A 14,056-nucleotide genomic window follows, 5' to 3' on the forward strand; every position below is an offset into this window, starting at 1 on the left:
ACTTGAAACAGTATTTGAATATAAAATGATGAAGTTCATTTTACATCCTTGGGAATGTTCTGGCTCAATTTGAATAGATGCAATTAGCAAATGGCAAAGACTGCAATTGCAAAGTACTGAACAAATAATAAAATATCCTGTCGAATTCTGCATAAAAACTGCAGAGATGTTTGTAAATCTATGCAAACATGAGATTAAAACATAAATCATAACTCAATTTGTAATTTCAAGGCTTGCCAGAAAAATCTGAATTTGATTTGTTATACAGCCCTAGTCTTTATAGGATCATTTTGGTATCATTAAAAAAGAAAATGTAATAGCATTCACTGGCAATGGATGGGTAAACATATTCATACATGTTATATCGCGGCAACAGTGGCTCAGTTGGTAGAGTGTTCGTGCACTGTTTCGAAGGCTGGTGGTTCAAATCCTGTTCTCGACATAAAAAAACATCACTGGTTGAGCGGTCAGATTCACAGGTTGGCAGTGCGATTCCAGCTTCTACAGATCAATACTGTCGTTGTGTCCTTGGGCAAGACACTTAACCCCACTCACTCCACCTGTATGTGTGGATGGGTGAGTGGTTCCTTGATGTAAAGCGCTTTGAGTGCCTTAAAAGATGAAAAGAGCTACATAAAAACATGACCTTTTACCATCTGTCATTTAAATATACATGAGTTAGAGCGTACTTGGAATGTGAGTATGTGGCTACTCGAGACAAAAAGTGCTGGGAACAACTGGTCTAAACTCTAAAATGTACAAGATTTTTCTATAGCGAGATTGGATATTTTGTTCTTTGCAGCAGCCTTTGTGATTGGATAATTGCACCAAACTCAAATTTTGATTCAATTGTGAGTTACATATTGCGGAACTCTATGAACGAGGAGGAGGAGCTCTGTCCATAGAGGAGGAGCCGAGACATCTGGAGGCGCAGGCAGCAGCTGGACTCCTGACAGGTTTACAGCGCGGCCCACATCACTTCCACATGGACACTCTCATTACCGCACTGACTTTAAAGGTCCTGGATTCATCAGAACCTGCCCCGGCTGAACAACTGTCAGTTTGCATTTGCGCTGATAATCCATGAGTTTCCCACATCCTGGCATGACCTGTTAGCTTCACATTTACTTGGGTAACGTATTAAAAGTGAATACAATTGTACTTCTTGGAGTATTATTCAAACACCATAATTTTACTCCTATTTCCACATTTCTGGAGTAAAAATACTCTTTGTTACTGGGAGACGAGGGACATAGAACATTTGTGTTGCTTGCTCTACTCGGTCAGACATGATTCATTTTTTTCAAATTTTTGTGTCTATACTTTGTAAATACCACATTTGTGAATTATTTAGTGTTTTGTCCTTCAGTTACATCAACTTTTAATTATGTTCAAATGGTACGTCCGAACAGTTACTCTACTATTACTCTTAATTGCAGGGGTGCCCCAAGGACAGGCCTCTTCTTAAACTTGGTTGCACCTGTATCTGTACTTAAGGCCACGCTATGTAACTATCTTATTTAGTACATGAAACAAAACAAAAAAAACAACAAACAAAAACAAAAAAGCCCTAAAAGATCAACCTCACAGACTTAGGATTTTACAAAGTTAAGTTGAAGCCATATATACATACAAAAAAACATGCTGCACTCTTTTTTCCCCCTTTTCTTTCAATGCAAAAAAAACAAAAAAACAAAAACAAAACAACAACAACAAAAACAACAACAACTCAGCTTCCCTTTTCTAATGCATGTCAATTTTTTCCAGGGAAAAAAAATAAATATAAGCACTTGTTTGACCCAGTGCACCCACTTGAGCCTACAAGTCTTTTTCCAAAACATTGCAACTGTCTTTTTTTGCTTGTTAAAACATATATTAATCATAATTTGTTCACTTTTAGTAAACTTGTGTTTTTGGGATATATACCTAAAATAAACATAGCAGGAGTTGTCAGAACATTCTTTGAAACAATCATCTTTCTCTAACCTCCTCCCAAAAGAGTCATACGTCAGGACATTGCCACATACAGTGGAGTTTCTTTAGCATCAGCACATTTACTACATATATCCAGTATATTATTACTTTAATAGCTTGATCTGACTAATGTCACAGATGTTCTTATAAACCACTTCTACTGAGAAAGCCTAAATCGAGTATTAATTAACTATTTTTGCACTTTAGTACGTTCAGAGTCTCACTCCTTTTTGTTTCAAGATCCTCATTCCATGCCCTAAGTTTAAAATGAGAGTTTTCATGTGCATCAGTCAGTAAAAGGTCATACAGCCCTGATATGGCATCAGTACTCACAGTTTTTATAGATGACCCTTTCCAGAGACTTTTTTTTTTTTTTTTTTTTTTTTTTTTTTTTTTTTTTTTTTAGATCTAATGAATTGAATACCTATGTAACTTTCTAGCCAAAACATAAAATAAAACCATATTTTTTTTATTTTGGTTGAAAAAAAAAAAAAAAACAACAAAAAAAAAAAACATCTGTCCTTACTCTGAATGGGCTTGCATCTCCACAAACCTGACACTTATTTGGCATGTAGCTTGAAATGCCTTATCTATGGAGAATGGTCCCAAGTTTGGTTTTAACTTTTGATTTCTATGAACTCATGCAGGTGATGTACCACCTCCGTAAAGTTACATACTGTACCTTTAAATAACAAAATTGAGTGCTTCTTACATCACTGACAAAGATTGCCCCGTGAATCAAACCAGTGACCCTTTGGCTGTGGGGCAGAAATGCTAATCCATGCAAGTTATGGCTCCTAATAGTGACAGAAGTGCATTCTCTTTCCCACATGCTCCAGTCTCCACAGGTGTGTACACAGGTCCAGAATGTGGGCTGGAAAAACCAACAGCATTCTGACCATTACCCCACTCTCCAAATGAACTGTGAAGAGGTGAAGGCCCATCCAGTAGAGTAGAGTAGACAAAAACTGAACTCAAGTAATAGTAAAGTTATTTCAAAACAATATTACTATAGTAGAAGTGCAAAGTTGTGGAAATCAAGTAAAAGTAAAACATGTTTTGGAAACTACTACTCAAGTAAGAGTAACTGTAACATCTGATTTATAAAAATTAATCTAATCTGGAGTTTAGGGATTGGAATAGACCCAAAAATTAGAAAAAAAAAACCCTAAATCATATGTGAAGGAACACTGCAAGAAACTCTAATTTAAAGCATTTCAAAGTGGAAGGAGTAACCAAAACTTTTACTCAAGTAAGAGTACTGTTACACTGTCAAATATATTACTTAAGTAGGAGTAAAAGTATGGTGTCACACAATTACTCAGAGAAGTACAAATGTATGAAAAATCGGCTCAACTAAATGTAACTGAGTAAACGTAACTGAGTACTACCCTCCTCTGTAAATCAATATTCTCTGTTAGTATATTTTATTTGAATATGTCCACAAATGGGATATGTCCACCATCTTGGGTTTGTGTGAGGGTTTTGTGGTCCCGGGGGCCGCTCTGGGCCCTTGGACAAACAGGATACAAAGGGGCCCTTGTGCGGCAGGCGGACGGAGACGGAGCTCTCCACTCAGCTTTTCCTCCCAAACACTAATGTAGGGCACACAAACACATGCATCCTCCCAAGGCTCACTGCTACCTGTGTTCATCTGCAGCTCGATGTTACTATAACTTCCACAGGGTTTAAAATGTCCAAATATATGTTCAATTATCTTGGTGGCTTTAAACTGAGTCTTTTGTCATGCTGTTTTAAATGTGTTACAGGTCAAATCTACGGTGAGCTGTTCACAATGCAAGCTTACCTATGTTAAGATAGATATGTTTAATGCCATGTTTTGGAACATTACAGGGAACATAAGCGTACGTTAAATAAAGGGAGGAAGGGTAAAAAGTATAGTAAATAGAAAAGCACATCCAAATATAGCTCTCATAAAGTTACTACACAGTATTCAGATGAAAGGAGTATACATCCTTGTACACCAGGGTTTTTCAAATTGGATGTGCCTGCCTCTCTCAGAGCAATTCTAGTCATATTTATGGAAAATGTCTTCCGTCCCTTTGAAGAAAATGTGTGGGGTCCTCAGCTCTGCCCCGTCTCTGAGATCTGAGAGGACAGAGATAGACCTTAAAGGACTGTTTAGGTCTGGGAGAGGTGGCCTTTTTTTCTTAATGAAATAGTATTTGTAAACAGCTTTGTAATGCTGGTTACGAATTAGTCCAATGGTTCTTATTTGTTCAACAAATGGTGATGCAAATTTAATTGAATAAGTCTACAATTTAAAAATGTGTTATCCAACATTTTTTGTAAATAAGTACATTTTCTCTAGTACAGACATGTGCAAACTACGGCCCGGGAGCCACACACGGCCCTTTAGGCTTATTAATCCGGTCTGCCGAACTTGACCACATTATATTAAAATAGGTAAGGGTAAACCTTGTTCAAAGTTTTTCTGCTGTGTTTATTCAACTGAAATTTAATAAATTAATTATGAATTTAATTAATGCATTTGGAAAACAATTTGTCAACAATTTGCCTTGCATATTCATGCTTTGCTACATGTTACAGGCCAAATCTCTAATGTAATATACACATATATATACCCAGGCCCGGCCCCTCTGTCAAATTTTAGAACCCATTGTGGCCTGTGTGAAAAAGTTTTCCACCCCTAAAATAGCACTTATTGAAATGCTGTTTAGTGTTTACAGTGAATAATAAAGTATTTGTATTTCTTGTTAACTTGTGTCGAAAGCAGCTTTCTGACTTAGGCGGGGTATTCCACCCCAGTTTCACTTCTCCAGCTGAAAAAAGTTGTTATAAAACCATGCATTAATACATGTGAATCAATATGCCAAAGGGTTTGTAAAAGTTACAGATGAGTTAGACAGTAAATACTTCTTCCTTCGTCTGTGAAAATGTGAAAATCAGGTACCCGAGCTTTCACTTTTGTGGTGGAGGGTTCGTCTCCTGTTTATCTCAATGCAGATGTTATTGCTATGCACCAGAAAAAATTGCATATTGCGTCTAACCAGGTTTTTATTATTTAAAATAGCCTACTTAAAATACTACTTAATCATTTGAAGTTTTATGCATAACACCAGCATCACTCTTTGGACATTTGTACTGTGCAGAGCTCTTGATAATAAATAATTGTAAATAACTGATTTCAAACTAGGCAACTAAATCCTGTTCCAACTGGTCCTTTTGTTCATTTTGGTTGATGGATGTATTTGTACTTTTAGTCATAGTTTCACTCCTCATTCATGCCTTTATTTAACTTTAATCATCAAACATGACTTAAGAGACTGCTAAGTTGCACTCTGTTCAGAATGCGTCTCCAGAACACTAAGGGCATGTGACTAAGAGGTTTTCTGAAATGTCATGAACTTTCTCCTCCCTTGCAGTCTTAGCTGGTGTGTGCTTTCTGAATGGAAGGGGACATAGAGCTGTCAGAGAGCCCAGTGGAGGTTTGTGGATGTGGTTTCTCTAACTCTGGTGCAGTGAAAGAACGACAGTCTAATTGAATTGAGGCTCACATGATGCGGACAGGCCTGGCACAGACAGCACGACACGTCTGCAGCAGCCCTCCCTGCTCCTGTCTGCTCCACAAACAAGCTCAAAACACCGCTCCATGGAGTCTACATACGGACTGATATGTATATATTTCTTTTTAATTCATCTAATTCATTTTATTTGTTTATAGCACATTTTATAAACAAGATTATTCCCACAATGTGTTGCACAATGTTGATATAAAACCTATAAAAGTTTATTTTTTTTAATATATACACTAACACACATGCATGTGTATCATATGTACGCTGTACATGCACAAATATACATGTATATGCCTGTATACATACATATACACATGTGGATAGAGCAGCCAAACATTTTACTCAAATAAGATTACCGGTACTTCAAAATCTTACTCAAGAGTAAAAAAAAAAATTGGGTAAAACTTATCATTTCAAATTCATGAAATTTGAAGGACAAAACACCAAATAATGCACAAAACCTGGTATTTTTAAAGAATACACACAAAAATGAGAAAAATGAAATCATATCTGAAGAAGTGGTGCAAGAAACTCAAAGGCTCAAATCATTTAATATTGCCAACATGAAGCTTTTGTCACTTGTAGACTTACACACAGTGGGAAGAGTAACCAGAGATTTCACTGAAGTAAGAGCACTGTTACTTCAATAAAAAATTAAAAATAAATAAATAAATAAATTACTCAAGTAGGAGTTAAAGTATGCTACTAGAAATTAGGGTGTAAAAATAACCAAAATATTGTGATATTGTATTGTCAAACTCACAATAATATCATGGACCATCACAGTTTATCGAATTACACATCACTTTGCTTAAATTCATTGTTATGGCGCAGCAATAGTTAAAATAACAGAAGGAAATACATAGACCATGATCCTTTGCAGTTTCATCACAGACTGCATGAAGAAATAACTGTTATTAAATCTTTTAAATCTTAATTATTTGGATTATGACAAAACCGAAGACTTGTCAAGTCAAAAGTAGCATATTCACAATTTTGTTAGCCTCTATAAAATATAGCAATACAAATCGTACTGTGAGATGAATATCATATTAAGAGATTTGGATATTGTTACATCCCTACTAGAAAAGTATTCTGAAAAATATAATTTCTTTAAAAAGTAAGTCAATGTAACTACTACTAGTGTACAAATCACTTCTGCACATATGGGCACGTGCATGCACAATCATCCATACACACATACACATGTACAGATACATATGAGACTGAAGTAAGTGACACACTGTACAATGTCACTTCATCAGTTATCATTAAAATAAATTAAAAAAAAATAAAGAATAAATAAAATAAGTAAACTAACATAATTAACTTGAAGTTTATTTTATGTGTGTATTTATTTGTATATTTATGGTATGGTTATTTGTGTAGATGTTGCTCAAACAGAGTGTGTCTGATTGAATTTTGAACTGAAAACTCCCTTGTTGGCAGGTGAACACTGTACCCACTGTGCCACTGTTGCACCCAGGCACCCTTTTCACTGATCACACATTTTATTTATTTTATTTCATTTTAATGCTTTGTCCTCTGTATCCCGGTAACAACACTGGAATGGCATTATGTTTTACAGACCTCTTTCTGTTGTGGCAGGGGCCCAAAGTAGCTTGAGTCAGGGGCCCCAGGTGTCACTGCTTGGTTACCAGAGGGCCTAAATATGGGAGCGTAAGCCGATACCATGGCGATGCAGTATCGCATTAGCAGTACCGACACGGCTCCTGCTGAGGGTCCTCAGGCTTTGATCATGTGACCAGCCGTGACCAATCACAACACGTGAGGCCTTATGTAAGAGTACATCATGTAAACTGTGAGGCTGGAACAACAGGAGCACCTAGGTTCACAACGTTATCAGTGAAGTCTATCATTGCATGAGAGTGCAGATAGAAGAGGAAAGGAAGAAGTATGAAATTTGAGCTAGTTCCTATTCATGAGTTTTAGCTTGTTTGATGGTGACATTTTGAGGACATTTGACTATATAAAATAATGTAATGTTTACTTTTAGATTATTAATTGCTGTGGTATTTAAACACTCCAAAACCCATGGATAGCTCTTTAAAAAAAACTTTAACACATTGAAAATATTGATACTTTTCATTGACGTAGTATGGAGGGCAGTTTCATAGTTACCATGGTGACACATTCTCAACAAAAAGGGTGAGTTTGACTAGTAGGAAAAATTTAGGCTAATGCTAGCTAGCTTGTGAGTGTAAAGTATTTTGAGAGCACAAATCAGCTCTCTTGCTGAGAGCTTGCTAGTTCTTGCTAGTTTCAAGTGAGTTATTTCAAACTGTGTTAAAATGCTTACAAACTTGAGTAACAGAGCTTCAGACAGAGCAGTACCTCCAGTTAGCTTAACCCTCCAAGGAATGATGATGACATTCTCCTGCATTTGGATTTTTGGGCATGTGCACAGCTTTAGAACATCTTTATTCAAACACCAAAGTAAAACGGTCCTAGTGCTATACTTCTGGAGTACCACCAGCATTTAATCTGAGCTGTATTTTTCATTTGCCTCTATCCAAACTGTGTATATGAGTTATAGTCTGGTCATCACATCCTTCACTGCGTCTCAGGCCAAACTCAAACAGAACCATCCAAATCAGGTTTAGTTATTTCAGTGACATATGAGAAACAGCGGGGCTCTTTGGTCATCTATCATTAAGAATAAAAACTTCTTAAAACTTCTCTCAACTTAGATGAATAGTTTAGCACATCCCACAATGATTCTGCAGAAATCCACATTTTTTCAGTCGTCAGTGTTATTTTTTTCTTTCTTTTTTACTTTACATATTTGTTTTGATACAGACAGACCATGCATGTTCCTGATTGGCTAATCCACCTGTCAATCATGCTCAATTGTACCCAATTTGCATTTTGATTGATTTCATACATGTTTGAGTGATCCTATTGTTCCATATTTGAGATTTGAGTACTAAGAAAATTTCAGTTTGCACTTACCCTCTATTCCCGCCCACTTATCTGTACTTTAGTTTATTTATTTGGAGGATAAGTCCCTTGAGATGAACTGACTCATATTCATGGGAAGGGGATCCTCAAAATTACAATTCTTACTTGTTTCTATTATCAAGCCATTTTAGACCAACTTTGCTGTTTACCATGAACCAAATACATAGCTCCGAAGTACTTTAAAAAGCCCAATATATCATCTTTAAAGTGAGTGTGTGTTGTGAAGTCCCCGCAAGCATGGCCTGGAGTGCTCCTTTCATGGTGACATAAGCCTTTCTGCGCTGTAGAGTGTGACTGAGTGGAACATATAGTATCTGACACAGCCCATCTGCTTCTTAGGTCTATGTCACTCTGCTGTCTGCTACCTCCATATCAGAACGCACACATTTCAACACCCATCATTATTTCCTCCATTTTAGCAATAAATCTCTAACATTTGACAAAAAAGAAACCCGCCTTCTATGATAGATTGAATTGACTAGATTTTTTTATTTGATTTAAGTAGATAGTAACAACTAACAATTTACTCTCTCATATGAAAAAAAAAAACATAGAATACTTAAAGGTGCACTATGCAACTTTCCTCACGTGGGGTTAGCCACTTCCTTGTGTCTGTGCTCTGCATGAAATGTTCCACAGTATAGCATAACTATGTCAGTTTTGTTTTTGTTTAGTTTTTTGTTTTTTTTTGCTAAAATATATACCGTAGACCTGACCTTTAACTTGACCTGGTGGCACTTGCTTGTCTTCATGGACATACATAACTTTAATAATGCCATATCAGGCAAAGAAATAACAGTGCCATGGAGACAAGCAGGAGCGGACACCTTTAGTACCTTTAGTATTGTTGTTTTTGTACTCACCATGCGTTTCACATGTGATTCTTAATGTTAGCATGTTAGCTGTGTGCTAACTGATTGTTAGCTGTATATTAGTTGTGTGCATGGTACACAAATAGGCTATAATAAGATCTGGAAGATAAACCAAAGATGGCGTTCTATCGTTTTCAGTGGCCCATGCTCATTGGCGCAGAATTCCAAAAAAGCTTTTTTCTTATTTATTACTTCTTCAATAGCTAGTTTGATGTGTGACATCAGAAACATGTATGATCAGTTCTGAAAATTTAGCGTGATAGCTGCTAGAGCGGAGCTAGCGTGGGCTTCAGGCATCCTTTGACCAGGGCTAGGCTAAATCTTACAAACGCTAACTTTTAGAAGCTGTGAGGATTAGGTCATGTTGTGAAAATAGAAAAGAATCCTTATAAAATCCAACCTTTGTGAAAGCTGTGGATGCGCTGTCAGCCGAACACGGGCAAATTGAATTCCCAAAAAATGCATTATACTCTATGGGGGAATTCTTTCTGGGCTGCAGCTCCCGGGAGCTGCAGTACCTATGGAGTGGCCACTAATCGATCTTGGACTAGGACAGAGGGAGAGTAGTGTTTGCGTGTTAGGCCTGTGTTAGTGGTTTGACTGATTGACACTTGTGCTGTAGTGCTGCTGGGGTTGGATCAGAGCCAGTGTCAGGAGAGTCTGCTTCTGTGTTTGGTCACGTGATCAGGACTCACTCAGAGCACATATAAGGCGCTCATTGTATTCTATATAAATTCTGTTCTCGTTGTCTTGTTGCATTTTTCTGTACCATATAGTGATCCAGTTTTTCTGTTTTGCTGTAGTCTGTTCAAGTCACCAGTGGATGCCAAGATCTCATATTAGTGATTTAACTCTGAATGGAACTGATGTGTTTTAGGAACCTCATTTACCCTGAAAGCCCAAACAGGATCCATACAACAGGCTCCAGTGTCATGTTTCTTAAGTTTGTCAAAGACTATTACTATGCATATATACTGACACTGTTTGGGAATTTCAAAAAATTTGATGTCATACCAAACTTCCCGTGTTCAAACCAGGTGGAGGTAATTGAGTTAGAGCTAGCGGATATCCAACTTGTGTCTTGCAGGTGTTGGGGTGAAACACACCTTATTACTGGGAACAGACAGCACATACCAGAACTATGTTATTCACAGATTTTAAGAATAAGAATGTATACAGATTTAAAGTGGCTGTAACCAATTTTTGTCCATGTACTATTTTATTTGCCACAGTGCATATTGTGAAAGTGTCATATGGGGTCAAAATCATTATGTTTACATGCACGGCAGGAAAACCATATAACTGCCCTAGTGTAGTTTAAACAGATTTTTTTTTTAATGAATCTCAAAGATACCAATTACATATGTGGAGAAGTGAATATGTACTCATACTGTCTGCTGCCTGTAACAGCACAGTCTGATATATAGACTGTGCAGTTACACGCAGACTAGGAGAGGCGTTCACGAGTCTGTCACTATAATTACTATATGGACTTGTCATTCAATATATGAAAGCTGGAACAGTATATTTTTGGGGCCATAATTTATTGTGTGTGCATTTTCTTTACACTACTAGGACATTTTTGTTAATTCCTTTGCAATATGATAAAATTTAAGCCATAAAATGTTGAATACTTCAGTTCTATTACTCATTATAGATACAAACTAAGTACTAAAGTGTTCCATTCTACTATTTAATTATTTATTTATTTATTTTAACAATATTGTACATTTAGAATATTTTTTATGGTTTTTAATCTGCTCTTAGGTTATTGTGTCAGTGGCATAAATTGACTTTTGACATTTATCATCTATATTTTCTTCATCAATATATCACACATCAAAATGTGATATCATGACAGGTCTAGCGTTCAGTACACAGGGTAAAAAATAACCAGGAAAATATTGGACATGTGTTTGGACGTGCACTCATTTTAGATCAGCAGCGATGACAAACTACTGCTTCCACCAAGCACCCGCTGCTTTGTTTGGTCTGCTGCTGTTCAAGTCACGGTGAAACTTACCAGAGCTTCAACTTATAGGCTATTTGCGCTGTGGAGAGTAAATAACTTGTGAGAAAGGCAGTTTGTATGTCTGAAAATCTAATGCTCAATGTAAATGAGATGTGACTTATCTATGCCTGTCAAAAGTGTGGTTATACAGGCCTATAGTCAGTTTTTATGAGTAATTATAGCTGCAAAGTTTAAGTGCTTGTGCTGACTTAGTAGACACACCTGAATGTCTCATAGCCCCGATTCACACCTGTTGGGTTCTTTGACCTGCTGTAGACTGGGACATGAGTGGTCTGACTGGTTTTGGGGCAAAGACTATTTGAATTTGGTTGTCTAGTGCACTCTGAGTTCTCTCTGCATGTAAATGTTGCGAGTGAGATCACTGTGTAACCTGACTCATGCCAGATTGATGTGTGTAGCACTTTGAATTGAGTTCTACACATCAGGTGGCTCTCACTGAAAGTGATCGGAAAACACAAACATCATGACAATTATCTGAATCTGTTTGGTCAAAGCACCAAAGTGGAACAAGCTGAAAAATCAAACCTTGATTAAATTCAGTTGAGAGGCCTTTATAAAAGAGGTGTGATAAGACTTATGCCATAAAATGTTGAATACATCACTACATCACACAAGCATTGCAGGGGGGTCGGCAAAGGTTGTCATTAGAAATAAAATTGAGTTTTAAATCAACTTTACATAAGACATTTGTTTATATTTGTTTATATTAGTATTAAGTCCATAGGAATGTGTTGTTTTAACATATTCTCTAGGATAAAACATTACATATTATTTTATATGTAGTGTAAAATATTATTAGAGGGACCCTGTGTGTTCGCATCAATATGGGAAGCCGCAGCACAGCAGACTCGGAGAATGGCTATTGGACTTTAACAGCATGGGCAACCTTAAAAGAGCTTGTTTGATTTAAAAGGTCTTACACTCCCTCACACCACTACCATTAAAGAAATACATTAGATATAAAGGAAAGGACCACACGAGCCACCACCAGAGGTGACCTGCTCATGCCCCACAGACAGACCACCTATAGTGACATTGTGATTTTAACAAATTTTATATGGAGAGAAGCTTGCATGTGCAGAATATGAATGGGGTGGGTATAAAATGTACATGTAGCTGAATTGACTGTGAAATAACGTGGGTCATGCAATATTTTGGACTGTGCAATGATGGGATCTGTGCAATCAGTGGAGTGTGCAATATTCTACTGTTTGGCCCTTTTGTGACCCCAGCTCTTTGGGACAACAGATGGAAATCAGCCTTTGTCCATAATCTTGTGTGTTTACATTCATGTTGGATCATGTCTGTCCATTAACATGCACTGTCTCAATCAAATAAATAGATGACTCCACTCTGGTCTGAAAGATGTGAAAAGTGCTTATACTCATTGTGGTGAATAATAATTAGAATGCTCAGAATGTCTTTGCAAAGTGATTAATATGTTTAGACCACTACAAACTGTAGTGTAGACCAGTGCCTTTAAGATGTATAGATTTGACATAATTTTGAACATTATTTTGTATAGCTTTGGCATGAAGCTTGTGTGGTCTTCTGCTCCACCAGCCGCTGTGGCCTTCTGATCTGACCCTGGCGCCTTTACTGTCCCAAACTATGAAAACTATGGCCTTCTTAATCCAACATTATTTCCTGTATGACATAACATACATTTGTGGTTTCCCATTGCTCTTAATAAGATTTATGGTTGTGTAATTAAAGAGTCAGGAGCGGGTGAAAGCCTGCAGGCTGTTGTACAAGACTCAAATCAGTGCAATGCCGCGTCTATGAAGCCAAGTGGAATTCTTATAATAATAATAAGAGCATAGAAGGAATGTAGCACGAGAATGTATCTTATATCAAGACAGAAACTATTTTTCCACTCACAAATTTGGCTTGTTCAGTTAACAGTTAATTATTTAAAAACATGGAAATCCTACATATATCAGAGACTTAAGAGGTAGGTGACTGGAAAATGCATGTCCGTACCTGCTATTGTGATAAGTAAGGATGGCTTCGATGTTTCTCATTGTGAGGGATAATTAAACACAATATTATAAAAAACAAATCTTAAACACGGCTGCAAGGTGACTGCAACAAGAGTCCAATTTTGATTTCAGACAAGTGTCTTGTTGTGCAGGGTTTGCATGTTTCTCCCTGTGTGAGTTCCCTCTGGGCACTTACTCCTTTTAAATTAATTTAGATGCTCATTTCTGCACTCACATCTACTATCACTTCTATCCCTTTACATTTCCTGAAATCCCTGGCTGCTAAGTCCATCAAGGAAGTCAATAAATATAAATTAATCAAGTCTAATTCCATTGCTGACTGGAGTAATTGTGGCCCTATGTGCACGGGTCATGTGATCAGAATATTACAAAATGGCTGCCGTGATGAGGTCAGGTGAGAACTAATCCTCGCCGTGGAAACACATGATTATCTGCGGCGTGTTAATCCTCGGTGAATCACAAAGAGAGTGTTATTCAAAGTGTTCTGCTGATGCCTGCACTGAATGCTCCTCACCAGCACACAATCACGCCGCTTAGAACGTTATGTGGATAATGTGAACAGCCGCGGGAGCATTACTTAATATATGCTGTTTACTTAATGTATGTGTTATTTATTTACAACTTCATTTAACA

The 14,056-nt window shown here is 37.1% G+C and overlaps 2 protein-coding genes across 2 annotated transcripts in view; both read left to right on the plus strand.

Moving 5' to 3' along the window:
* Positions 1-14,056, plus strand: part of abhd17c (abhydrolase domain containing 17C, depalmitoylase) — a 143,731-nt gene that overhangs the window by 39,953 nt on the left and 89,722 nt on the right. The window lies entirely within an intron of this gene.
* The window catches only part of cemip (cell migration inducing hyaluronidase 1), a 79,460-nt gene that overhangs the window by 24,741 nt on the left and 40,663 nt on the right, over positions 1-14,056 (plus strand). The gene's annotated exons all lie outside the window — the stretch shown is intronic.

This window comes from Periophthalmus magnuspinnatus, chromosome 3 (assembly GCF_009829125.3).
Source record: "Periophthalmus magnuspinnatus isolate fPerMag1 chromosome 3, fPerMag1.2.pri, whole genome shotgun sequence".
Lineage (NCBI taxonomy): Eukaryota > Metazoa > Chordata > Actinopteri > Gobiiformes > Gobiidae > Periophthalmus > Periophthalmus magnuspinnatus.